This window comes from Aquarana catesbeiana, linkage group LG01 (assembly GCF_042186555.1).
Source record: "Aquarana catesbeiana isolate 2022-GZ linkage group LG01, ASM4218655v1, whole genome shotgun sequence".
Taxonomy (NCBI): Eukaryota; Metazoa; Chordata; class Amphibia; order Anura; family Ranidae; genus Aquarana; species Aquarana catesbeiana.
In genome coordinates, this window is record NC_133324.1 from 555,565,894 (window position 1) to 555,590,784 (window position 24,891).

Genomic DNA, 24,891 nt, shown 5'->3' on the forward strand with positions numbered 1-24,891 from the left:
AAGAGGCTAGCATACAGTCCCCTCCAAAACTCTCTCTCCCGGCTAGGTCTGTCACAATGGCATTTTAGTTTTAGTCTCTTTTTAGTCTTAGGACTAAAATGGCATTTTAGTTTTAGTCTCATTTTAGTCTTTTTACTAAAATGGCTTTTAGTTTTAGTCGTATTTTAGTCATCTCAATTGTTTTAGTTTTAGTTGTATTTTAATTGACTAAAATAGTATTCAGTCGACTAAAATGTTTTATTAATTTTAGTTATGTTTTAGTCATTTTAGTCGACTAAAATGTTTTAGTCGACTAAATTAACACTGCTGCTCTCTACTCTTTGGTGATGTCGGTCTCCTTGGGGTTGTGCCTTCGGTTTCACCTTCAGTTTCCTCCTCTGCTCTATCTGGCACCCAAGTCGCATCAGTGACCTGATTATCATCATCATCATCTCCATCTCCTCCATCTTCATCATTATCATTACCACTGGAGACAACTTGGCAATACGCTGAGGCTGGGGGAACATGAATGCCAATTTGTCTACCAGTGTTCTCCCCTCTCTCTAGGCTCATGTTCCTGTCATGCTCAACCTCAGAACCAACATCTGAATCCAGTAATGGCTGGGCATCATCAAGGGGCAAGTGGCTGACACTGTGGTAAAATAACTCAGCTGACTCCTCCATGCTTGATGTTAGGGCTATGGCAGGAATAGATGTGAACAAGGCGGCAGGTTTTCCACTCTGGCAACTGCAGTGGACTGCACACCTGTCTCTGCTTGCGTGACAGAACAGGAGGAGGATGAGGAAGGTTTAGTAAGCCAGTCCACCACCTCCTCTTCATGCTGTGGCTGGATAGCATGGGCTGAGGACTGACCACCACGTCCACCTTTGCCTGTGGACACATTTGTTGCTGGACCCCTTACAGTGCCAAGGGAACATCTGCCTCTCCTTGTCCTCCCAGACATTTTTGGGAGGGAGGGGGTGGTGCTTATAAGCAAATGTAAAGAAGAAGTGGAAATCTGTATGTAGATGCACTTTAATCAAAGTAAAGTGGTGTTTGGTGCACTTTAATTTGAGTACTCACACTACACAGACACACTCCACAGATACACTATAATATACTGCAATATAATGCGCCAAATGTACAGTGACGCACAGAACTATATGGCATTAAACTTGCAGTAACGCACACAGAAGTAAATGGCGTTAAACTTGCAGTAACGCACACAGAAGTAAATGGCGTTAAACTGGCAGTTACGCACAAAACTATATGGCGTTAAAGTGGCAGTAACGCACAGAGAACTATATGGCGTTAAACTAGAAGTAATGCACACAGAACAATATGGCGTTAAACTGGAAGTAATGCACACAGAACTATATGGCGTTAAACTGGCAGTAACACAGACAGAACTATATGGTGCTAAACTGGCAGTAATGCACACAGAAGTAAATGGTGTCAAACTGGCAGTAACGCACACACAAGTAAAAGGCATTAAACTTGCAGTAACGCACAAAACTATATGGCGTTAATCTGGCAGTAACGCACACAGAATTATATGGCGTTAAACTGGCAGTAACGCACACAAAATTATATGGCGTAAACTGGCAGTAACGCACACAGAAGTAAATGGCGTTAAACTGGCAGTAATGCAATCAAATAGATGGTGTTCAACCATCACTACACTGATGCTATCTGAATTGTCCCTACTCTAGCTATACACTAATGTAAAGATTACTGACACGGTCTCACTACACTACAGTGAAACTATCTGAGCTGTCCCTACTCTAGCTGCAGACTATGCAAAGCTGAATGCTTGTCCTCCTCACTACACTCACACTATCCCTAGACTGACACTATACTAATATTCTACACTGACAATTGAAGCGAAATAGCACATTATGGCACACTAACTAACTAATAGCACTGAACAGAGCCCTGTTCTATCTCTCTCCACGCTAAAATCACACTGAAAATGGCTGCCATTGAAAGAATACTTTTATACTGTGGGGCGTAAATGAGCCATGATTGGATAAAGTCACGATGACCATGTCCATTCATGACTCTGACAGTGCTCTGTGCCCTGTTCACTGAACGTCCGAACAACGAAAGTTCGGCCCAAACTTATGCTTGGGCTGAACCGTTCGCCCATCCCTAGTTGTTAACTCCATGAGGAAGGTGAATAAATTAGTGAATAACAGCAAAGTACTATAATAAATAGGATTTTGCACCTAAATGCTATTGACACTATTATAGGTTAAGTCAAGATTAAGACTGTTAATGCTAACAAAGATGAAAATGTAGAACATTATTGTATTACTGTATAGCTTTCTGTAAAATTTACTTTTTTTTAAGGCAGAGAGCAATATGCAGCCTGCATAAAAATCTATCTGGTTTCACCTTTTATTGTTCTGACTACTTTAAAATGACGAGTGATTGCTATATGTTACTTTTTACATTGTTGTTTCACTATGCACATCCTTGTGAAATTGAGCCATATCTGTCAGTTTAATTTATCATACACTTAATGCTACATATAAGACTTGTGCACGTGAACAAACCGTAGGGCAAACATTTTAAAGTGGCTCATCTTGAGTCATCATTACTTGACCTATATATTATAAGGTGCATATCTGTCAACAGCACTAAATTGAGGTTCCTAAGAGGATCGGGATGATAATTTCAGGCTTACTAGCAAGCGAGGTTAGGTCCTGATCTACATGCTGGATTAGTGACAATGAAAGCATTAAGGCTATTGGGTCAACAAGGGAGTGTTTTTCAGCATAAGAGGTCCATAAAGGGCAGCCAACAAAATTCTCTTTAGGTCACATGTCCAGCAAAACTATGGCCAAATACCCACAATAAGATATAAGTGCAACTGTAATTTTATTGAAGTAATCCAAAGTTATATTCACAACCACAAACCTGATCACAGCAGTGTTCTCATCAAACTTCATTTGATGCATTATGTCAATCCTAACTTAAAAAGCTTTCATGCATCTGGAACCATCTTTCTAGTTTAGAAAGTTTAACTTTTTTAACACAGAACCGCTTTTTTACAAAAAAAAATTAAAATATCTAAATCATATATAACATAAGAATTTAGATGAATAAATCATATATAGTATATATACTGTATGCATATCAATCAGATCAGCCTTTCTCATGTATTGGAAATACCCTTTTGTTATGTAAATTAGTTTTTACAACAATCAGGAAATCAGCCAGGCTAGGTGAAGTAGTTTTATTTAAAACATTGTGTCACAGCCCAGAACTAGTAACTCGTATGGAATCCCTCCCCAGTACTGGTAAAGGCAAAAAATTGTAATTAAAAAAAAGACTTTAAAAATGTGAAAGTGTAAATTTTAAAATGATCCAGATTGTATAAGGATTCAGTTTATTCCAAAACAGTGTATGTGGCATCAAATGATACATATATTGATATCGACCTGATTTACAAAAATGGAAATGTATGTAAGCAGGAAGATAATTGAGTGCTTGGATGGATGCTCACCCATCATTTGTGATCTCTTTACTAATTTGGTAAAGCATACACTCATGCTCAATGCGGTCTCAGTTTACAATATGTACAGTATTTAAACCACTATAAAAATAGTAATAGTGATCTTAGTCTCCTCCTTGCCAGAGTACTGTAAGCTTCTGAGGAGGATCTTTCTAGGATGTAACGCATAAACCAGGGTAACGTCATCTCACAGGTGGGTAGGGGCACTCGAAAACCCGTTTGGGAGGATGGGAGTAGAGAGAGGTGTTTTGCATCACTGTGGATGCCGATCCTTCATAAATACCAAAAAGCTTCTGCGCTGCTATACCCTAACTTGTAATAATATCTTCTTAGTACCTGCTCACACTTTATGCCATTCAAAGCATCGTAAAAGTAAAATTCCAAAGTTAGTACAGCACTACTTTAGTGCAATCAAGCTGTGCTTACACGATAACTCTATCACCCAAATTATGTACAATCCTGTAATACAGTATGTGCAATAACTTTTATGTAATCAATATTGTGTTCAAACGAAAATCGTTTGTGTCCATAAATACACATCCAATCCAAAATAAAGTCTCCTGTGTTATAAACAAAAAAAAACCTTCTGTGAAATTTTGTGCCACCAACTTCTCTGTGTATCTGTCCACACTTTCTTCATCTGCAGTGCTCAACAAATCAACATGTGCTCTCACCTTAAATACACGACCTGCCTATTATAGAGGTCACAAATAGCAGTCACCTTTGTTCCTTGTCGATTCCACTGCACGATACCATCCCTCCCATCCCCTTTACAGGGCACTTCCTTCACATCCCTCTTCTACAATCAACCATTACTTATCTTGGGTATGCCCCCTTTTTGGTGTACCGACCAGCTGACCAGGGCACACCTCAGGTCTATGTTATGTTGTGAGTCTTGTAGCGTCTTTATGTGGTTTCACGTCTATCTCGGTTGGAGGGCTCCGACTATCATAGCGGCCTTCTAAAGTTGACATATTGATTTTCTCCTATGTATGTGAGATGCAATATCCAGAACCATTGCCTATTACAATGTGTTATATGATTACAAGGAAACCATTACAACCGTCTTGTAATGGATGTGATCATGGTGAACTGTCTATTCCAGACTTTACTCTGTTTACTTTCTGAGCAATTTTCAAGTTTAACACACTCTTATAATTAAAACTACCCTCATTTTTATGAACTAAATATTAAAACCACCTATGATAAATATACAAATAAAATTAAAAATTATTCCTGCTTAATGAGAGCATTTGTATTATTTCTTTGGAGATGTAAGTACGATTTTAATTGTTCAATAAATCGTTTTCAAGTGGAAAGCACTAGATTTTCCGTTTCTTTCTTCACCTGAGTGGAAAAGTCCATTTTTAATTGAGGCAGTGAAGATTGAATGCTGGGATTTGTTGCTACCCCTCGCAGGCTTTCCTTGGCCTTCTGTAATTTAAGGAGTCCATCGGGTTGATTTACCACAACTGGAGAGTGCAAAACCTGCTGCAGCTTTGCATAGACACCAATCAGCTTCCAGGTTCTATTGTGAAAGCTTTATTGAACAAGCTGAAGTTAGAATCTGATTGGCTACCATGCACAGCTGCACCAGATTCTGAGTGCTCCAGTTTTAGTAAATCAACGTCCCTGTATGAGAGTAAGCATCCAACTTTTATTACACAGGTGAAGATACCACTGGTGGTGGTGTCTTTTGGAGAGGAAGAGATTAAGATCACTATTGTTAATTTTATTTGATTGAATTTTATTATGCATATTTTTCTTTTGTTAATTTCTAATTGTGAGTTGGTTGATCACTAAGGACTGTATTTATTGAGCACTTTTTCTCTTTTTTTTTATGTGAAATTGGGCACAAAAGGACATATTTTTGTTACTTCACAGATTTTGTGCACATACTGTAATTTTTATGGGCATTGCTTCGACATTATACAGCTCAATATATAAATAAGATATATCTTTTTTTTAAAAGTTTCTCAGCCACCAAATGCACTGAAACTTACCTTTTATACATTAAGCAGTGAAAGAAGGTTAGAAAACAGAGGCTTCAGGAATACAACACCCATCCCACAAGTGAAGTGCTCTTCGATATAAAGCTGCAGTGGATTACAGAAAACTTTAGTTGAGTGACCTTTCTGATTTGACTTTTTTGCTTGTCACCTGGATTTGCTTTAAAAGTAACATTCCCCTCTACTTATCTATATAGCTCCGTAGGGCCCCTAGAGGTTAATAAAAACAACCTGCCCTTCTCGACTGCTCTCCTCGGGCAAGTTTCATATCTGTGTTAACATGTGTTGCATTAAATTTTAATTTTGGATAGAGTAATAACCCCTGTCAGATTTTTTCCACCACCTGTGTCCCATTGCAGAGATTACCCATCACTTCCTGCCCGATAGCCATACAGGAAGTGAGAGGAAATCCCTGCAAATTAAAGGAATTCCTTGTGGACCCCCAGGTCACTGGAACCAGTGTGCCCATCAGAATTTTTCCTCTATATTGCTTTTCTGGGGACAACCCAAAATTTGGAATTTTCTTTTACTTTCACTTTCAATGATATTAATAAACAGGACAAATAGAAAGGGTGAATCTTCCTAAAGGGGGCACAGGCAGCAATAAAAACTGACAAGAATTCTAATCCATCTCCACTTTATCCAAAACTAACAAAAAAAGTTTCGCCTTTAGTTATACTTTAAGGCAACCAATTAATTTTGCCAATTTACCCCAGTGGACAAGAAATCTCATATGACCATTTTTTTAGGAACACACCTTCACAGCAATTCACTAACGTGTGCATGGTGCAGCACCACAATGCAAAGGTGTAAAACACTGGGCCTATTAAATTAATTGCATGGCACAGTAATTCTCATCAAGGGGGCAGTCCACATGAGCACAGGCTTGTATAAAAGCACCGTGAACAGCTTTTATGAAGCTTTTAGCATGCTTCAAGTATCTTTTTTTGATGGCTTTAGAACACCCCTCAACTCCTGTTTCGAAATGTTAAACATGGATCTTTATGGAAATGCTATATGAATCATCTATCTACTCAAGGTGGCTGCGGCTAGAAATGAAGGGGGTGTTTTTCAAAGTGATTTCTCAACAAAATAAAGCATAGAGACATGGATGGATAGTTAAGATTGCTTTACATAGTTAGTCAGTTCAACCAATTAAAATAAACAATAAAAAAATCATACAATCTCATAAACCCACAGTTGATCCAGAGGAAGGCGAAAAACCCCAGCAAAGCGTGATCCAATTTGCTACAGCAGGGGAAAAAATTCCTTCCTGATCCCCTTAGAGGCAATCAGATATTTACTTTAGGAATTAAAAATGAATGAAATTGTGTTTTCAGTTTGTGGTGCTCAGATACAGTTTAATTCAATTTTAAGATCTGTCAACTTAGCTTGCTGAAAGCTCTGTAAATGCTTTGTAAAAGCTCACTTTTAGCACTGCTCTTATACAGGCTGAAGCCTATGTAAACTATACTTTTATACTTAGGCTTGGGTGAAACAGCTTTAGGATTTGGAATTCAGAAGTTTAAAGTATAACTCCAGCCAAAATGTATTTTTTATTGTGTAGAAGGGGAAAGGCTAATACCTTTGTCAGTATTTTAATATGGTCTAATGTCAATTCACTTTCTGTCCTATTGATAACACTTTCATCAAGGCAGGGGGTGAGAGAAAATTATCAATGAGAACAGACAGAAAAGAAAAATGATGGGTACTCATCTTACTGTAATCTACTAAGATGTGCTTGCGTGAGTGTCCTCCGGGTACTCCGTAGACATGTGCAATTCGTTTTGGTCTGAATATAAATTCAGACAAATTTTTGGTTATCCAGGGAAGCCAGCTGACAGCTGACGAGTCATTGGTTGTTAAGGACACGGTGGCTTGCTTCCTGGCCCACTCCTTACCAACCAGCTATTCTTCACACAGAATTCAAATCGGTCGATAATTTTCCGACAGATCTGAATTCCAATCATTCAGAAAATCTGGAATTCATTAGAAAATTAATAAAAGAAACAAAATAACCAAAATAAACTAAACAAATCCTGAAACAAATCAACGAAACAAAATTAGTAACATAACTAATCTATCCTAAACTAAACAAAACAACATTTTCTGTTCTGCATATGTCTACTAGTACTCCGGTTTCCTCTCACACTCCAAAGACATGCTGGTAGATTATTTGGCTGCTTTTTAAATTGGCCCAAGTACAGTATGTGTGTGTATGAATGTGATTAGGGACCATAGATTGTAAGCTCCTTGAGGGCAGCGACTGATGTGTATGTACAGTATATATATATATATATATATATATATATACAGTATATAAATATGTAAAATGCTGCCTATTGGTGGCGCTAGATAAGTACATGTAATAAAAAATTAAAATAAACAAAAAATATTCTTGTTGCTGTCTGTGGCCCTGGTGGAGATATCCTCTCCCTTTATAAGCTACTGTCAATGTTGTCTGCATTGGAAGTTTAAAGGGGTTTTAAACCCTCGTGTTTTTTCACCTTAATGCACCCTATACATTAAGGTGAAAAAACTTCTGACGCTGACCACCCCCCAGCCCCCACCCCATTTTACTCACCTGAGCCCATTTGTTCCCATGGCGGAGACGCACTCTACCTCTCAGCCCGTTGTTTCGGCTCTTGATTCGATAGATTGATAACAGCGCAGCCATTGACTCCTGCTGCTGTTAATCAAATCCAATGATGTGGACACCAGGGGGGCGGGGCCCGAGTCCGGCATTCTGTGTCTATGGACACAAATGCTGGACTCAGGAGCGCACCCCAACGGTGTCCCCCAAGGGGCTCCCCCAAGGAGAGCACTTCTCCTAGGTGGTTTCTCGATGTGGGGAGGAGCTGCGAGCGCCATTGGGGGACCCCAGAAGACGAGAATCAGGGCCACTCTGTGCAAAACGAACTGCACAGTGGAGGTAAGTATGATATGTTTGTTATTAAAAAAAAATAATGAGGGTTTAGTAACCCTTTAACCACTTCCGGACCGCAGCATGCCGATATATGCGTCCTAATTTTGAAGAGGGATATGTTTGTTATGGCATCAGCTTGCTGCCATAACCCTGGTATCCTCTTCTTCGGCAGGTGGTATGGTTTCCAATAACAGTGGTCTCTGTGGCAGATTTGCCGCAAGATCACTTTTAACGGCGGTGGGAAAGGGGCCCCCCCCGCAGCTTTCCCGTGCCCTCCGCCGCTTAACGGAGCCATCGGTAGCGGCGGAGGCAATCGGATCCTTGTCCTTGCTGGGTATGGAGATGAGTGAGGAGAAGATGGCCCCCACCCGTCTCCTTACCATTGCAAGGCGGAAGCGATTTATTTATGATATGAGATGTCCATGCCCATTTTTTAATAGAGGAAAAACTATTTGTCAATTCAGACGCAGAGCATTGGAGCATGTTAATGACATAGCACAAAAAAGAGATAGACCAATTGCTAGGCATGTCCTTGAAAAACATGGTGGTAATGCTGAGTAGGGGTGAGCCGAACACCCTCCTGTTCGGTTTGCACCAGAACTTGTGAACAGGCAAAAAATTGTGTAAACATCGTTAAAGTCTATGGGACATGAACCTGAAAATCAAAAGTGCTCATTTTAAAGGCTTATTAGCAACTTATTGCCATAAAAAGTGTTTGGGGAACTGGGTCCTGCCCCAGGGGACATGTATCAATGCAAAAAAAGTTTTAAAAACTGCCACTTTTTCAGGAGTAGTGATTTTAATAATGCTTAAAGTGAAACATTAAAAATGAAATATTCCTTTAAACATCATGCCTAGGGGGGGTGTCCTTAGTCTGCCTGTAAAGTTTCGTGTTTAGAACAGTACCACAGCAAAATTACATTTCTAAAGGACAAAATGTCATTTAAAACTGCTCGCGGCTGTAATGTATTGTCGGGTCATGGCAATACAGATAAAAATCATTGAAAAAAATGGCATGGTTCCCCCCCAGTCCATTACCAGGCCCTTCGGGTCTGGTATGAATGTTAAGGGGACCCCCCACCAAAAAAAAAAAATAGTGTGGGGTACCCCCCAAAATCCATACCAGGCCCTTCAGGTCTGGTATGGATCTTAAGGGGAACCCTGCGCCAAAAAAATAAATAAACATGGCGTGGGGTCCCCCTTGGGGGCCTCTTTCCCTCAACCCCGGTGGTTGTGGGGGTCTGCGGGTGGGGGGCTTATCGGGGTTTGGAAGCCCCCTTTAACAAGGGGACCCCCAGATCCTGGCCCCCCTATGTGAATGGGTATGGGGTACATTGTACATTCACCAAAAAAGTGTTAAAAAAGTAAAAATGACAGGAGACAGTTTGGGACAAGTCTTTTATATAAAAAAAAATGTCCCACGATGTCCATTCATCTTCAATCACAGCGCCAACAGACCCAGAAAAAAAAAACGTCAAAAAAACCCGGAAAAACTGCACCTCGATGAGAGGCATCCCGCGACTCCAGCCTTTTTTGCGCTGACAGCTCTTATATAGCTGAGGGTGGGGCCACCCGGTGATGTAAGCGGGTGACCCCACCCTCGACTCGAACATCGGGTGTTCGTCTGTTCGCCGAATAGCGAACAATTTGGGGTGTTTGCGGCAAATTCGAAAAGCCACGGAACACCCTTTAAAAGTTTATGGGAGAAATCAAAAGTGCTAATTTTAAAGGCTTATATGCATGGTATTGTCATAAAAAGTGTTTGGGGACCTGGGTCCTGCCCCAGGGGACATGTATCAATGCAAAAAAAAAGTTTTAAAAACGGCTGTTTTTTCGGGAGCAGTGATTTTAATAATGCTTAAAGTGAAACAATAAAAGTGAAATAGTCCATTAAATTTCGTACCTGGGGGGTGTCTATAGTATGCCTATAAAGTGGTGCATGTTTCCTGTGTTTACAACAGTCCCTGCACAAAATGACATTTCTAAAGGAAAAAAAGTCATTTAAAAGTACTCGCGGCTATAATGAATTGTCGGTCCCAGCAATACACATAAAAGTCATTGAAAAAAAGTCATGGGATTCCCCCAAAGTCCACAGTGGGGGTCCCCCCAAATTCCATACCAGGCCCTTCAGGTCTGGTATGGTTATTAAGGGGAACTCCACACCAACATTTTTTTAAAAAATGGCGTGGGGGTCCCCTTCAAAATCCATACCAGACCAAGGGTCTGATATGGATTTTAAGGGGAATCCTGCGAAAAATTAAGAAAAAAAAAGGGCGTGGGGGTCCTCCCAAAAATCAATACCAGACCCTTAAGTGCAAAAATACTTAAGCGCTGAAATGGATGAAGTGAGAATAAATCCTGTGAATATATTTTAAAATGTGACTAAAAATAATTTGTAAAAGCTGCAAACTATAAAAAGTGCTCAGACACCTATATCAAATAAATCATAAAAATAATAGTTGCGCGAATATTAACCCAGTCACTCTGTGAATAATTAGTGATAATCCCTCTACATATAAATGATAAATATGGGTCTGGTCAGGTCAGAAGCTTTAAGTCAAAAAAACAGTGATCCAATATCCACAATATCCATAATCTGAGTAACAAACAAACCGCCTGTGATATTGGATCTATATAGATAAAAACATGAAATAATAAATAATGTAAATAAAACAATGTAAAAAAAATATATAAATATATTCATATAGTATAGGAAAATGTCTATTAAAAGACGTTCTCATATGTATATAAAAAAATTTATGAGTGTCTGTAGAAAGCCGTTTTAATTATATATAGTTTGCTTTGTATTAAAGCAGGAGATAGATCAAGTCACAAAGATCTCCCAGTTTTCTCTATATTCTCTAATGAGTGTTTTCAGGGATAACAAACATGTGAAGTAAGCAGAAAAAACATAATTGCGCAGTAACTAGTTACTTTTAAATAGTAACACTACACTGGATGCACTCACATAAACCTGGATGATAAAAGCCTGGATGAAGAGAAAAGCCAATCAGCCACTTGGGGCGCGGTGAGTCTTAACATCGCTCGTAACACGCTGCTACACGGCCTCAGTACTACTAATCACTGACTCCTCCAAAAAACAACAATCAGCCGCTTGGGGCGCAGTGAATCCTCACACCGCTCGAGCCACACTGCTGCCCGGCCTCAATACTGCATGTCACTGACTCCTCCTACATGTTGTGTCACACGACACATGACTTGAAAAATTCACTATCACGTAGAGTGATAGTGAATCGTGGGGAAATGTATTTTATTATTATTATATTATTATTTTTTTTAATTATTTATATTTATTTATTATATTATAATTTATGTTTTTGTGTTTCAAACTTCATCATACCCAGGATATCTACTAGACTCTTGGTGGACAGATATAAGTATGTTTTTGTTAAGAAATACAGGCCTACAATATAAAACGCCAAATTTCCATGCAAAATAATTGTACCGCTTTCAGCACCTAAAATCTGAAATAATCATACCGCCAGGGAGGTTAAATATATAATAATTCAAATATACTCTTTTAAAAAGCAAAATCATTAATATAAACTAGTACACAACAACAGTGTTTCTTCGAACAGTGAGTGAATACTAGGTGCCAAACTAGGCAGGCATATGCATATTGGCTGCCATAAGGTATGACTTGCATCTTACTTCAGCCTTGATAAAATAATGCAAAACATAATGATAATTTAGATTATGATGATGGCAATTATTATTACTATTTTTTATTAATATTATTATTATTATTAGCTTAATCTAAAATACCAAGGGTATTAGCTAATTATTAGCTAATAATTATTAGCTAAAATATTGCTCATTAAAATGGTTTAAGATACATTTCTACAGATACAAAATTAATAATAATGAGAAAATAAAAATTCCAGAATTAAAATTACACAAATATTGAAAAAATAGTTGTTTGTGTCATGCAATTATGAAATATTAAGAAATATTTATTATGGCCAGTCTTAGGTGGGAGAGGCACCCAAGATGAATACACTGGAATGGAAAGGTCCTGGTTAGAAAATATTAAGCCTAAATAAAATAGGCTCAATGACTAACTGGATGGTGATAAAGATTACACTGCACTATAAACATATACTATGGTACATAATGTACTAGACACCTTTTATGTTTTCTTTGAAGCTGATGTTTAATGACATGTGTAGACTGATTTCTTAATTTAACATTTGTCACTCACCATTAGGCTAGGAATCTGACTTCTTACTTTGAAAAAAAATATCAGCTCTAATATTTACAAAAGTATTTTGTGATACATGACAGGTTACAGTCAAACAGTTTTATATACATGTTTAAAATTACAGAAGAATTAAAATTATTAAATATATAATGGTACTACATAACAAATGGTATTTTCAAAAACATTGTCCCAATTATTTTTTATAGCTTTAGCTCAGAAACATAGTGTTTAACTATTAGCTTCAGGAGCACCAGCAGTATTCCAAGTTTTGTTCTAAAGTCATTAGACTTTTTGATGTAAACAAATGTCCAAGGTGTTACCTCCAGTCTAGTGTGACTTAACATCTGAAGCTAAGTGAGAACTCAACAATTATAAAATGTTGCAGGCAGCTTCTAATAAAAAAAAATCCTGGAGGAAAGACATATAAAAATGTTAGCCCTAGAGCTACAGCAAATAATATCTCCATAGGAAGCTTTACTGTGATCCTGTCTTTTGTCTCTGCTGTGCAATATTTTAGTCTGTCGAAACATAACTGTTGATTTGTGATTATTTGTAACACTTGCTGGCAGTTTCAACAGGATTCCAGATGCACAGCACACTTTTGATCCTTTTAAAAGATTGCTTTCCTGGGCTTTTTTTATTTTATTTTCACCCCATACTGTAAGACATAGGATCTTGTTTCATATATAACATTATTTTTACTGCTAATAACATTGTATTTTAATCTGTATTTGATAGGGCCACTTTCAAATAACTGACTGGTTTGCCTTAACCTACTGTGTAGTGTCTATACACTGTAAATAAAAAAACATTCTGAAAATATCATATCAATATAAAATATATCAAATGTGATGTTAACTTCAACAAGAACTACAACTGTCATGCATTCTTTCACTAATACACAAATATTGCTCTCTGTATCAACCTTCGATATATGTTATATGAATGTTTTGCTCTGTATATTTAAAATATGTTGGCAAAATGCATCCCGTATAGTATCTCTCTTTTATTATGTTTCTTGGTCACCCTGCAGATTATGTAGGTTTTTGCCCTGCAATCTAGACATAGGTATTTTGCAAAAATGGCTATTAGCTTTGCTCACTGATACTTTTGATGCGAGGCAGATATTGGCCTCATAGTTCAGGAGAAAGATTAATGTTTGGGGTTAAGTTATCTATAGAAAGATGGTTAAAGTGGAAGTGAAAGCTACATATAAGCATGCTTCAAACCACTGCTACCCCCCACCTACTACCTAGGCTGTACAGTGTTGGTAAAAAAAGATCTGTGTAAATACCTTATTTCCATGTGTTTCATGAAGCAGGAACTTTGGGGCTGAATTCTGAGGGGCCATGAGGGCACCCATGGGCTTCCATTGCCTATCTGTTGTCAACGCTCCCTCCTCTCCCCTGCAGAAGCTGCTCCATGACACAGATGAGCCAAAGCTTCTGCATCATGTGACTGGAATGGAGCAGATTAAAATATGGTATTTACACATATCTTTTTTTTACCAGCACTATATAGCATAGATAAGAGGAGGGGGAAGAAGTGGTTTTAAACATATTTATATGTAGCCTTCACTTCCATTTTAAGGGTTACATTATAGTTGGGTTTAATGTCAGTGGCTGGGGAATTAAGTTTAAAAAAGAGGTTTAAAGAACTCTGGTGCATGATCATGATGTTTATATATGCAAAATATGTTCTACTGAGTTTTATTTTATACCCACTGAGCTCTGCCCAAGTTTTAGTATGAAGCAAGGGAAAGGTCTAATGTGGTAATTTCTTATCATACTGCAAATCATATATTTGCTATATGCATAGCACCATCTAAAGGTTGTAGAAGAGAGTCACAGTTGTGTGAAGCCAAAGAGAAGCAGCATTTTATTTACATTTTATGACTCTGGTTTAATTTCAGGGTAGTGCAGAGAAAGAGTAGAAGACACAATGTAAAGATGCATGTGTGAATGTTTCTGCATTCAGGGATAGTTAGAGCCATGTGGCTTCAAAAACAGTAAGTGTTCACACAAAGAAAGCTGAAATGTGTTTGTCCTTAAATGTAGGAGACATACTAATGCAGGCCATACACAATGCAAATTTCAAAAGATCCGTCAAGCGATAAACTAAAGCAACGCTCACATACAGCATGCGAGTGTACCATCAATTAGGTATAAAAATTGTACTTCCAAACACTGTTTTCATGCCAATAGAGGAAGTGATGTAAGGTTTAACCTTTTAACCACACCTCTACTGGACACACCCCTACTGTACAAAATCGTGTTGCGCCATTTACTAAAACAGCATTCGTTCCTCACAGCGCATGTTCATTCGTTATGAGAAAAATGCCTTTAAAAAGGTACAATAGAAAAGCACAAAATGTGTGTGGACAAAAAACTGGCTCCTTCAACATGAGAAATTCTCACATGTAAACCTACTGACAAACCTGAGGGAAAACAATCCTGAGGATTATGGCAATTATTTGTGGATGACACAGGAGTCATTTAAGATGCTGTTATCCCATGTACGGCCACATATCACTAAACAAGACTCCTGTATGAGAAAGGCTATCAGCGCAGAGGAGAGGCTCATGGCAACCCTCCGTTTCTTGGCAACAGGCAGGTCTTTTGAAGACCTGAAGTTTACAACTGGAATTTCTGCCCAATCATTAGGTTGGATTATACCGGAGACGCGTGAGGCCATAGTAAAGGTGCTCCAACCACAGTATTTAAAGGTAAGAAAACATGGTGAACTGTTTGATTTATGTTACATGAATACATATGAAATAGACTTGGAATTTCTAAAATTAAGCAATGTGTCTAAAATTGGCAAAAATGCAATTAATTCTAAGAAAATCCATATCTAGAAGTACACCTTTACCAAAAAGAGAAATTTTTCAACAGAATATATTTTTTATTTAACAATATCATTAGTTAACAATGACCATTTCAAATTCAACATGAGGTGCACAACAAAAACAAGAACAGTTAACACCATAAAGAAAAATTATTCACAGATTAGTGTATTGTGAGTCATGTAACCAAGAACCTTGATGTGGTTCTTGGTGCATTGCCCCGCTTGTGGTTCCTTGTGTTTGGGACATATTACTCATCTGCCAGTTCAGGACAGATGGTACAGGTGGGTGAGAAGTATATCCCTGATACCCCATAAGATCTGTGTTTTGTGTCCCTTAAGTCCAATGGCAAGCATTTTATAAGTAGAGATTCAAATAAGTCTCGCTGTTGCATGGACATTCTACGAAACTTATGTGTAACAAGGTAACCCACAGTATCACATTCATCATCCTTTTGTTTCATAATAGATGATGCATCCTTCAGCAAAGTAGCAGTATCATAATCCAAATTCTTTCTTTTGTTTCCTCTCTGAGTCCTCAGACCTGATGGTCCTGGCTGCTGTGCTACTGGGCTTTGAGTATCCTATATAAAATAAATAAAACAGTAATTAATAATCAATTACTATCAATACAAAATATTATTATGTCTTTTTTCCAACAGTTTCCCACAAATTCCCAGGAATGGAAAGACCTTGCTAAAGAATTCCAGGATATGTGGAATTTCCATAATTGTGGGGGTGCAATTGATGGGAAACATGTAAGGATTACCCCACCAGCCAATTCAGGATCCTACTTTTACAATTACAAAGGATTCTTTAGCATAATATTATTGGCGATCATCAGTGCAAAATACAAATTCATACATCTGGACATAGGGAAAAATGGAAGAAACTCAGATGGAGGAGTAATACAGCAGAGTGAATTCCTGAAGAGATTGAAAGGAGGTGTTTTGCATCTTCCATCTTCAAGTGTGACTGTGGAAGGACTAAATTTTGCCTTCATTGGGGATGATGCTTTTGTTTTGCATGAATATCTTTTGAAACCTTATCCCTTATGCAATTTAACAGCTCAACAGAAGATATACAATTATTGCCTGTCTAGGGCAAGATGGGTGGTTAAGAATGCATTTGGCATTATGGCCAGCAGATTCAGAATCTTCCACATGAATGTAGCAGTGGAAAAAGTGGACATTATTGTGGAGTGCTGCTGTATGCTACACAATTTTTTACGACTCACAATAGAGTCATACATGCCATCATCTGCAGTTGATATGGAAGACATTACCATTGGGACAATTGTGCCAGGTGACTGGCGAAATGACAGTACTGGTTTGCAAAATTTAGCTCCTGCAAGGCCTAGATTACCAACTGCCAATGCACGTCAAAATTGACAAAAAATTATACTAATTATTTTGTAGGTAAAAGGGCAGTTGCATGGCAGGGCTGTATATAGCTATATATACATATTTTTCATTGTATAATCATTTCTGGCAATGTGTAAACAGTTTTAAATACCTTTTCTCATCAGCAGTATGTAGCAGTCTTGTAACTTATATTAGTGTCAGGTTAATGCTTGGAGGAGGAGTTCCCATTCTACTCTGACTGTCCTATGAAGCTGCAGGACCACTGACCCTCTGTCTGCACAGTGCTAATTAGCCCTGTGCTGATCACATGCAGTCAACACCCCCCCCCCCCCCCAAAAAAAACAAAGTGAAAATCTCTCTAGCCATACACACCAAACAGAGCATGTGCACCTTGTCCCCTAGCCTCTGTTCTATCAGAAGATGGATTGTGGACAGTGGAAGAAGGGGACAAAGAAGACGAGATCAAATGGCCATTTTACACAGAGGATTTACCTCGGTTCCACAATGAGTGCAACAAGCATGCTTTACTGCACATACATGACATGCTGATTTTAATATTGTGGTTTTGGTTAGACTTTCAGTTTAAAAATATTCATGCAAAAAAGTACAGTAGTGTACAATCTATTCACTACTCTATTGGCAGTTGTTTAAATAAAGAATATAACATGAACATGAATTTACCTGTGTCTGTGTTTGGAACATATCCTCTGTTTCGGATAGTGCACTTGAGTCTGATGCACTACTTGGTTGAAGAGTACAATGGGACTCTCTGGGATCATCTGAGTCAGCTAAAAACATCAGGTCTTTAAAGTACCACAAACGTGGCACATAACATACACATCATGAGCTCCTGCACCAGATTTTTTGGAGGCTTGTATTTTTTTATACGCCTTCTTAAAAATGGTGCACAAGTTAGGAATCTTGTTCTTTACATAGTATTCTGTGGGTTTAACACAAACCGCTTTACATAGTTCTTTTAGTTCTTTTAAAGCCTTATCACGCTTATAGTGATTGGAATAATCCTTTGACTTCACATCCCATAAGCAGGGTAATTCTCTATATTTTTCCTTGTCAAAAGAAGTTTATTGAGTATACAATGTTATAAAGATACATAAAGTAAGTTTACAAGGATCTATAAAGTAAGCTCATTGTTTTACAGTAGGGTTTATATAGGTAAATATCATGAAATTTCAAATATTAAACATTGGGTTCACGTAAACCTAAATTAAAGATATATATCATTTCCTTAGTTACTTTTGTAGGTATTTAAATGATTTATACCTACTATACATATTGTTTACAAGTAGAGTGTATATAGGTTAAATAAATTCTGATAATGAGCTTTAATCATAAGGTGGAGAAAAGGAAAGAGAAAGAAGAAAAAGGGTTGAAAGGTAGAGGTATGGTCCACAAGGTTGTCCCGCTCGTCAGTTTATTATTCTTTTTAGTTCTCTTTGAAGCCTTAGAATGGGTGTCTCTGTAAGTCATTTAATCTGTTACCATGGCAACAGGACAGAGTCATTGAAGTTTGACAGGAACTGTTGTTTTATCCAAGGATGCCAAAGTTTTTCAAATTTTGGAATTTGATTTTGATCGATGGCTGCCATCTTAGCATGGGACATTGTATTATTCATTCTGTGAATTGTTTCTGCTAGTACCAATGTAGGAGATTTCCATGCCTTGGCCACTGTTTGTTTTGCAGCCGTTATTAGTTGGATCATAAGTTTGAATTGAGAGAGTGTTAACCATTCCGGTTTTAGATTAAGTAAAGTTAAATATGGATCTGGTTGTATTATTTTTTTAAATATTTTAGATGCAATCACGAAGACTTCCTTCCAGAAGGTTTGGATTACTGGGCACGTCCACCATATGTGTAAATATGTGCCTATTTCTGGGCATCCTCAAAAACAAAGAGCTGAGGTATTAGGTGAATATTTTGCCACTCTAGCGGGTACAAGGTACCAGCGAGTTAGGACTTTATAATTTGTCTCCAGTGCTAAGATGTTGGGTGAAGATGACTTAGATGTGAGCCATATGTTAGACCAGTCCGTGTCTTCTAAAGTTCGTCCCAGGTCCTCCTCCCACCTCTGAACGTAAGAGGGTCTATTAAGATTTGCTACTCCATATAATTGATTATAAAGTGATGAAATTGTACCTTTAGCAAATGGATCTTTTGTACAGATTGATTCAAAAATGGATAATTGGGATAATGGTGTATCCCCCTTTAGGAATGGTGTATAGAAATTTTTGATTTGGAGATATCTAAATATCTCAGAGTTTGGTAGATCATATTTTTCTCTAAGTGATGGGAATGAAAGGAATGATTTAGATGCTATGAAGTCATTTAGTGTCTGAATGCCTGATGTTGTCCAAGCTTTAAAAGAATTTGGGTAGATCCATGCTGGATAAAAGGCCGGATTTCTGATAAAAGAAAGGAGAGGATTGTGTGGAGATTGTAACTGATATTTGGCTTTTAGTTTATCCCAGAGAGATAAGAAGTGTTTAGTTATGGGATTATGAATTTTAAAGCGGTCTTTAGGATCAAGCCATAATAAATTTGATATTAATAGAGGGTCATTTTCTGAAGCCTCTATAAATACCCATAATGGCATTTCCTGTTTTGCATGGTATTTGGACAGACTGGCCAAATGTGCTGCTCTATAGTAGTTAGTAAAATTAGGGTATCCCAGGCCTCCTTTATTTTTGGGAAGATGTAGTGTGTGTATAGGTATACGTGGTTTAGAAGAGCCCCATATAAACGAAGTTGCTCTTTTTTGTACTATTCTCAAAAAATAGGAAGGAATTGGAATAGGGAGGACTCTGAATAGATAAAGCAATTTGGGTAGAATAGTCATTTTGATTGCATTAATCTTCCCTATCCAGGATAAAGGAAGTTGCGACCATTGTTTTATTAGATTTGTGATCTGTCTTAATACAGGAGGATAATTGGTTGAGAATAAGTCAGAATGAGATGCTGTTAAATGAATTCCAAGATATGGGATTGATTTTTCTGCCCATGTAAATGGGAGTGCAGCCCTAGCCGGGATCAATTCCATGTTTGTGAGTGAAATATTAAGCACTAGGCATTTCTTAGGATTAATCATAAGGCCGGATAGGGCTGCAAATCCATCAAGAGCTGGTATTAAGTTAGGACCAGAGACCTGTGGTGATGATAGAAAAAGTAATATGTCGTCTGCAAATATACATAATTTGTGTGTAATACCTCCTACTTCAATGCCAGTTATAGTTTGGTTTGTTCTGATGTATTGGGCCATGGGTTCGAGTATAAGGGCAAATAATAAGGGAGATAATGAGCAACCCTGTCGGGTACCTCTTTCGATATTAAAGGCTTCAGATTTGTATCCAGCATATTTTATATAGGCTTTGGGTTTATTATATAATGCTTTGATCCATGTTAAAAAGTGGGGTCCAAAACCCCATTTTTGTAATGAATATTGCATATATTGCCAGGATACTGTGTCAAATGCCCTCTTAATATCGAGAGATAGAAAACATAAAGGGATTTTCCGTTTTTTAGCAATATGTGCCAATAACACTGCCCTGCGTATATTATCGCCTGCCTGTCTATTTGGCATGAAGCCTACTTGATCTCTATGTATTAATTTTCCTATAATGCTATTGAGGCGTTTTGCTATTATTTTTGCTAATAATTTAATATCGAGGTTTAACAGAGAGATAGGCCGATAATTCACACAGGAAGTATCATCAGAAAGGGGTTTTGGGATCATACAAACAATTGCCATTAGTGTTTCTTGCCGAAAAGAATGTCCATCTAGAAGTTTGTTAAAAGTTTCAGTGAGAATGGGAGAGAGTATTTCTGAGAATGTTTTATAGTATAAAGCCGAGTAGCCGTCTGGGCCTGGTCTTTTGTTAAGTTTTAGGTCTTTTATGGCGTTAGCAACTTCATCTATAGTTATAGGCTCATCCAAACTGCTTTTTTGATTCTGAGATAACTCGGGTAAGGTTATTTTTGAGAAGAAGGATTCAGCCTCTGTAGGATTAAATTCATTGTTTGTCTTGTATAAAGTTGCGAGATGTGAGTGAAATTTATGGACTATTTTAACTGGATTACAAGTGTAAACATTTTTTGATAATTTCAAACGTATTGGTTTGAAAGATTTGTTAGTTGAATTTAATGCCCGAGCCAAATATGTACCTGGTTTGTTTGTATTCATGTAGAAATTGTGTTTGGAGCGTTTGAGGGATTTATCAACTGACTCAGTGAGAAATAGATCGTATTCCAATCTAGATTTTTCCAGATGAGATTTTGTACTCTGAGATGGATTATCTTGAAATGATATGTAGGCTGCATTAAAATTGAGTTCTAGTTTTTTTGCTAGATTTTTGCGTTCCCGTTTAAATAGTGCCATTTGTCTTTGTATTGTACCACGCAAGACAGGCTTATGAGCTTCCCACAGTGTTATTGGGGAGATGTCTGTTGTATTATTAATTGATATGTATTCCTTTAAAGCTTGTTCAATGGCCATCTGATGTAGTGGGTGTTTGAGCATTATATCCGGTAAGTACCACGTTGGGTCATGCGCTTTTGGTATGGCTGAGGCTATAGTAGTGTATACTGCATTATGGTCAGACCACGGAATAGAAATTATATCTGATGCAATAATTTCTGGTATCATTCCTATTGTTAGAAAAATATGATCTATTCTGGTGAAAGTTTGATGAGGGTGCGAGAAATAAGTGAATTTCTTTTTCATTGGGTTACTTTCTCTCCATGAATCTACCAGATTGTATTTGGAAAGAAGTTGAGAAAAAGGTAATCTAGAGGTTATTTTGGATGGTGTAAAAGGTGATTTATCTAGAAATGGGAGGAGGACCTGGTTCGAATCCCCACACATTATCACTGTTCCTATTTTGTGTGTATTAATCACTTGTAATATATGTGAGAGGAATGGTGTAGGTTGTTTGTTAGGAGCGTAGTAGGAAATCACTGTGATTGCTGTATCCATTATATAACCCATGAGTATCAGGTATCTACCTTCTGGGTCTTTAATTTCTGATGATAAGGTGAATGGTGTGGATCGGTGAAATGCAATTAGAGTTCCCCTTTGCTTGGTACAGGCAGAAGCCGTGTAAATTTGTTGATAAAAAGGAGAAATATATTTTGGAGTAGAATCTTTGGTGAAGTGTGTTTCTTGGAGGCATACTATGTGAGCCTTCTTGTTATGGAAAGTACGGAAGGCTTTGGTCCTTTTCTGAGGGACATTTATTCCCTGAACATTCAGGGAAAGTATATTCAGTGGTGCCATGGCAATAGATCAAATAGTTTTGACTTACTTTTTGTTATGCAGAGCTGACTGCGCAGATCAACCTGTGTGGACTGAAGAGATGAATAGATAGAAAAGAAACCAGTGAATTCTGGAGTAAAGAGTAAACAAAAAACATATGAGATTAGATGATACATTGTATAAATTATTTTTTGCAAGTAATCACAATTTACCCGTGAAAGAGAATAAATATCTCTCTCAGGGGAATAAGTGCCTTCGTCACACTCCCACATAATATGGTTGGGAGAATGAGGAGGGCTAATGGGGGTACACGGATCTTCCGCTTACAGGAGAGAAGTGCTATGTCAAAAGACATCAAAATGATGTTTCATTAATTGGAGTGCAGAATATAGTTTTTGTTGAAATTATTTATTCCAGGGTGGTTGTATATGGTTAGTCTTGCCCTAGGCTAAATAATTCAGTTAGAAAGGTACTGTTAATAACTTTGGTATTGATGAAGATAGTTTGAATTATTTTGGGATTTTAACCCTTTTAGAGTAAACAATTACATATTTTATTCATATGTAACTGTTTAGATATGTTAACTCATAAAATTGAGGTTGTATTGTTTCAGATTAAAATAAACAAAAACATAATTCTAGGAACTATTACAAGGTAATAATATATTTGTTTTAAGAAAAGAAAGAAAAAGCTTCCATTACTTCTGGATTATTGAACATATTTGTCCTAAAAAGTAATAAATCTATTGTTATTACCTGATAATATATAACTGAACATGAATTTCCTTATTTCACTTATATATTCTAAGGCTATATGAATCAGAAGTAATAAGAAATATAACTGGAATGTAATGATCCCACACAGTGTGTTACTATCAGAATGCAGTTACATTCAGTTATAAATATAGGTTTTTTATAGAGAACCATCTCTTAGTATAATAAATGAAGAGATATCAGGAATTAGGATGTCAGTCCATTGAATCTTCTTGGTCCATGGATGATGTGGCATAACGGCCTCTTTTGTGAGAATGATGATTCCCATTTTGTTCTGAAATTTTCTGGGTGCTGCCTGAAGGTGAAGATGATGTAATTCTTCTGCGTGTGGGAGTGTTGCTGCTTGTGGGTTCTGTCAGATTTAATTTTAAAAGGGTTTGTTGTAGTTCATCTGCTGATCTGCTTCTGTAAATTGTACCTTGGTAGTTAAATCTGACTGAAAAGGGGAAGCCCCATTGATACATAATGTTGTGGCGTTGCAGTTCCATTAGTTGGGGTTTCATGGATCGTCTTTTAGTAATAGTAAGTTGGGATAGGTCAGCAAAAATTTGATAATTGTGTCCTTGAAAATTAAGTTCCTTTTTTTCTCTTGCAGCAATTAGTATTTGTTCTTTCGTTCTGTAATAATGAAATTTTGTGATTATATCACGTGGGGGTCCATCTTTCTTTTTGGCTGTGAGGGCTCTGTGTACTCTGTCCAGTTCTAAACGTTCAATAGGGATATCTGGCTTTAGTTCTTGTAATAGAGCAGTAATAGTAGATTGCAGGTCTGTCACAGTTTCAGGTATTCCCCTTATGCGTAAGTTTGAACGTCTGGCTCTATTTTCGTAATCTTCGAGTATAGTTTGAAGTATTAAATTCTCTTTTTTTATTTGTTCCAATTCTGTTATATTTTCTTGGGTTGTAATTTCAATTTCATCCATTTTCATTTCTAGGGCTGCGGTGCGGTTTCCCAGCTCTCTTATTTCTTTGGTTAGGCTTTTTGTTATTTGGTCTGAGGTTTGTTTTAAAGCCTTATGAAGCATCTTTTCAAATTGTAATAATATTACTGGGGATACTGAGGAGGCTTGTGGAGAAGTTTGTGAGAGGATTTGTTCTGTATCTGACTCAAATGGAGAGTCTTGCTGTGACATTTTCTGTCTGTGAGAGCGCCCTGATGCTGTATCTTGTGAGGTGACTGGAGCTGCTTCAGCTGCAGTGAGTGCCTGTGAGCTCTTTGTGAGGTGATTTTTATTTCTGCCACGGTTTCCTCCCAGTACCATATTTCCTGCCCAAACTTTCACAGTTTGTTCCCTGGGGCAAAAAGGTTCAAATGGATACCTTTTGAGCCTGCAGGCTCCGCTTTGTCCTTCTCTTCTCTCCTCAGCGGTGTGGAGCTCTAACAATGCATGTCTGCTCTGCTAGGCTCCGCCTCCTGCCCCCCGTATCATTCTCTATATTTTTCAATAAATTGCGGCAGAAAATCAGGAGATGTAAATTTAAAAGGCATTGTCCTTTAAATTAAAAAAAAAAAAAAAAAAAAATATATATATATAAATAAATAAAATCAAATTTCTAAAGTATTATAATACATGTATAGAATTGGACAAATGGCAATTTAGCATATCCGGGCCTGAATATCATAACAAGACAGCTACAATAATACAATAAAAGGTCCTTATATCAATCACACACACTTTTTATTAACTAAACAAATAGCACTTCACATCCATGGGAACATTAAATAATCAATGTAGAGTCCCCAGATGAAATTTACCTCAGGTATCTATGTTCGAATTATTGTCTATCAAACAAATATTCCTTCCTACGTGATGAACCCCCATTCGTATAACCACATGCGATGTATCATGTACAGGCCCTGCCTCTTCTTTAACCGACCGGTGCACGCCGATGTACGTCGGCAGAATGGCATGGCTGGGCAAATGGACTTACAGGTACGTCCATTTGAATTCCCCGCCGTGCCGGCCGGGAGCTCAGTGAGTCGGG

The 24,891-nt window shown here is 37.6% G+C and overlaps 1 protein-coding gene across 4 annotated transcripts in view; it reads left to right on the forward strand.

The window, feature by feature from the left end:
- Positions 1–24,891, forward strand: part of CRLF1 (cytokine receptor like factor 1) — a 240,440-nt gene that overhangs the window by 23,919 nt on the left and 191,630 nt on the right. The window lies entirely within an intron of this gene.